Below are 4,993 nucleotides of genomic sequence, written 5' to 3'. Positions count from 1 at the left end.
GCAACAGATACAACAATTTAATAAACCCTGTCAGGCATTGTTGAGTTTGTTCATATAAGCAAGAATTTAGATAAACATCTACTCGACATGCTAACGAACCTAAAAGGTTGACATTGGAGTGATAGAAATTTGAAGAATTTTCGATGTTTTTGGTAACGTTCGAAATAATATTTTTAACCCTGAACAAATATTTATTACCATTAATTCTGTGTCATTGAAAAAAAATCCATTAATGGTGGTTTCTCTAAGATGATTCGAACATCAAATTGTAAAATGGATTTTTAAAATATTTTTTAAAACAAAGATTTTTTATATATTTAAGGCATGTATTTTTACATATTTTTAGGATGTGAATTTTTTTATGTTTTCTAAAGAGGAGGAATTTTTAATGGTGTGGATTTTTTAAAAAATAAATTTCATGATGTGGATATTTTAAACATTATTTTTCAATAAAGTAGATTTTTTCCCAGAAATTTCTCCGCCAAAAATTGTGGACATCATAGGTCTAGGTTTTCGTATAGCCCCCATATAACGGTGCCACCCGATTTCAAGTTTTTATCAACATTCCGGTGTAAATTGGCTGTAACTTGGTTATGGGGTTTTCAGTGGTCAACAAATTTATTTATTAATAGATCAAAAATAAAAACAGATAAAAGTAAAAAAATGTAAAAATGTAAAAAAATTTATAATTTCAGTAAAGACTACAAAATAATTCTTCTCTTATCCTCAATAAAAAATACGTTTTGTAGTTTTTAGTGCATTTATAAATAAAACACTGTAACTTAATTTTTTAACTACATATATTTATTTTATATAAAAAATATTTTTTAATGATACGGATTTTCTTAAAAATATTTTTTAAGACGTGGATGTTTCAAAAATATTTTTAAGACGTGAGGTTTAAAAAAGTTAAGACATTTATTTTTAAGAACATTTTTAACATCGACATTTTAATAAATGATTTTTTCTAAAGATTAATGTTCTAAAAATATATTTTAGGCCGTAAATGTTTTCAAAATATTGTTCAAGAAATTTAATTATTTTCTTTAAATTAATAGAAAAGTGATTTTTTAAAATACGAAAAGAAATTTTAATGTAAATAAAGAAACTAATTTTTAAAATATACAAAAAAATATATTTAAAAAAAAAATAAAATGATATTTTTTTGAAAGACAATTCGAAATCAAATTCGTTCGAATTACTATCCATCTCTGTAGAACGGCACATTGTAGAATGGTTTTTTAACGGATTTATTATTAAAGCGTGGATTATAAACATAGAAATGGACTTTTTGATACTTGTTTAAGATGTGGATTTTTAAATATTTTTTAAAAATGTGTATTTTAAAAGAATTTTTTAAGGCGTGCATTTTTTAAAAATATTTTCAGTGACGTGGGTTTTTGAAATAATAGTTTTTAATGATGGGGATTTTTTAAAAAACAACGACGGGAATTTAAAAATATCAATTACCTACGTGGATTTTTTAATAGTTTTCAATGACGTGATTTAAAAAAAAATATATTTTTCAATAGATAATTTTTTATAAATATATTTCAATGAAACGGAATTTTTAATAATATTTTTTAAGATTTGTTTTTTAAGAAGTGAATTTTTTTAGATATATTTCTTAGATCAAGTTTTTTTTTTTTTTTTACTTTAAGACGTGAATTTTTCCAAAAATATTTTTTTATATCTAGATTTTTTATAATTTTTTAAGACTTAATTTTTTTAATATTATTTCTTAATGACACGAATTTTTTAAAAAAAATATGTTTTAAAAATACTTTCTCAAAAATATTTTTGTTTAAAATAAATAAAATAATAATATTAAAAATAAGAAGCTTAAAAAACATAATGCTACTAATGCTTTATTAGTAATATAGATATATATATTTTTAATAAATATAGAAATTAGATTTTTTAAATTAAATAAAAAACCATTTTCTTAAATAAATAAATAAATATATTTTTATAATAAATCATTTTTTTAATATGTTCAATAATTTAAGTTTCTCAAAAATGTTTTCAATAAATTAAACTTTTCACAAATATTTTTCAATGTCTTATGCCAGACTATGAAAATTTTCATTGAAAACGTTTTGCAATTTTCTTCCAAATTTTCATTGACGTCTACACACATATATGAAATCATATGAAAATTTTGATATTTTCATTGCTTTGCATTGGTTTGAGAGTTACGAATTTAAACACAAAGAATAATTTCAGATTACAGAACCTTGTGTACAGAGTTTCACCCCCTTCACACCTCTTGCGTATAAACTCATTTTCACGTACATGAAAATGTTCATAGTCTGGCATAAGACTATGATGCGGATTTTCAATGACGTGAATTTAAGTCGTGGATGTTTTTAAAATAGTTTTTAAGAACTTAATTTTTTATAATAATAAACTATAAATAAAACAAATTTTAATGTTTTTTAATTTGAATTTATTATAAAATAAACTTTTTTTAATATTTTACAATGAATAGAATTTTTCAACAATATTTTTCATTTACGTGGATTTATTTGCTAATTTTATTTATTAACTAAATTATTTATTATTTTTTTACAAAATAAATTTCAATGGCTTGTTTTTTAATATTTTTTCACGGACGTGGATTTTTACGAAAAAAATATTTTTAACTAACCCGGATTTTTTAAATACCTTTTATGACGTGGACGTTTAAAAAATAGTTTTGTAATAAAAAATTATTAAAATTAAATTAAAATATATAAAAAAATATATATTTTTATATTTATTTAATAAAATACTTTTTTGATTATTCAAAATTTGTTTATTTATTTTAAAAAATATGTACTTTTTTATTTAAAAAATTATTTTTTTATTTGTTTTAAAAATATTGTTTTATTAAAAATAAATAATGAAATTAATTTTTAAAACAGATAAAAAATATTTTTTTAAATAAATAAAAATATTTTTTAAAACAAATTCTCAGTTTTTGAAATGATGCCTGTTTAGCGAAAAACCGAACTCTTTAAGTGTCTAGTATTTCCATATGAATGAGAATCACACTCACTTTTCGGTTTTTCCAAAGAAACACCAAAATCAAAATATTCCAACAACAACCTCACAGGCAACTGTGTTGATGTTGCAGAATGAGATTGAATCTGCAACAATAAACAAAACAAACAATAAATATAAAAATTATTTTTTTAATTGAAAGTTGTTTGATTAGATGCTGAAATAAATTAATCACACACAGCAGATCCCTTGTAGCCCAATGTGTTTTGTAAGGATGCATGTACGAGTAAGTCTATTAATTTCTACTCATCAATAGTAGTTTCCTTGTTTTGTCCTCAACTGGGTTTCCCCATAGGATTTTGGTATTTTTCAATATCTCATCCATACTTTTAACTCTAGACACGTCGCACATAATACCCTTATGGGCTTACCGTAGTTTGTTACTTACCTTACTTACTTAGCTGGTCCATTTGTTCCATAAGTGGTACTAAAAAAAGATCTCCAATTCTCTCCGTTTGCTGATTCGCTTTCTGGAATACCCCGTTTTTTTATCTCTTCATCCACTTATTTGCTCCATCTAAGCTTAGGCCTGCCAATTCTGCGTGCACCGCCATGTGGCACGTATTTATACGCCTTTTTAGCGGTTCATGGTTCATATGACGTCGATATTCACGGTAAGCAAATTGACCCGTAAATCTTTTTTTCTGAAACACACTGCGTAAGTACCCAGTTTTTATTTTTAAAGTAAGACCCAGCCTAATCACAGATTTATTGTTTTTAAATTTTAAAAACAACAAGTTTTTAAGCAAAGAACTCTTCCCGAATTTTACGACGACTCGAGCTCAAGAATAAATGTGACCGACGAATTCGTTTAAATGCGAATTCAACAGAAACATTTAAAAACTCTCGTAGCCGCATATGCAAACCAAATTAACTACTCCCACTGTTATGCGTCTCCACAATGCAGAGAATCATCATAACTATGTTGATAGTTTGTCGAAAATAACAACAAACAAATCGTCCACCGTGCTGTGTGACTATTTTAGATTCACTTTGACAGTTTTGTTGTGATGTGTGTTTACTTTTTATTTTTAAAGTAAGACCCAGCTTAATCACAGATTTGTTGTTTTCAAATTTTAAAAACCCAGCCTTCGGTTACTTACTAGTTACTCCATAATCCCTGCATGTCCTGGTACCCAGTATGCAGTTATTGACTTCATTTTCTTGGATGTTATAGCTTTTATTGCTGCCCATAAGGTCATTAACAGTGGTTGGCACTAAGTCAAAAATTTGGAACCGTCTCTTCGCCACCGCTTTGTTGAAGAGAGGGGATGACCAAGTGGAGAAGAAGATCTCTTCCGAAAACTCAAAACAACTCATTAGGCTCTGAGTTACCACTTATCGGTCAATATTCTATTTTAATTTAATTTGTTAAAAATAATCCCAATCAGATACCTGTTCACTGAACTTGCTTTGTTTTCTATATATGCCAAAAATTCTAAAATATGTAATAGATTTGTTTGAAAATTTTACCAACAACAATCAGTAATTTCTTTTAACAGATTTGAAGAACATACAGCTACAATTTTTAAAAATTGTTGTGTTATTAAACATACCTAATATAAATAGTGTTTGTATTTATTATTAGTGTTTTGATAAATAAGTGTGAAAAATTGTGAATCATCCCATTGTTCATTCGTACCGAAGTGCGGCCACTTTATGTAATGAAAACAATTATGACACACACACATATGTAGCCTTTTTAGTAGCGTCGTAATAAATTTGTTGACTTTTACAATGTGCAATAAAAATTCCACAAAACTATATTTGTTGACACCTTTTACGAAATCATCATAGTAATTATCATCGAAAAATAAAATCAGCGTACGAAATTAAAAACTGTAAAGAACTTAAACACCTGTCACTGTTTCATCTTGCTATGGGTAGTAAGATAAAACAGATGAATGAGAATGGCAGTGCACAATATGCTTCTATATTTTGTTTTTAA

Source organism: Musca autumnalis, unplaced genomic scaffold, assembly GCF_047663935.1.
Source record: "Musca autumnalis isolate F117 unplaced genomic scaffold, ASM4766393v1 scaffold_5, whole genome shotgun sequence".
Taxonomy (NCBI): domain Eukaryota; kingdom Metazoa; phylum Arthropoda; class Insecta; order Diptera; family Muscidae; genus Musca; species Musca autumnalis.
The sequence above is the reverse complement of the archived record's forward strand: the minus strand, read 5'-3'. Positions refer to the sequence as shown.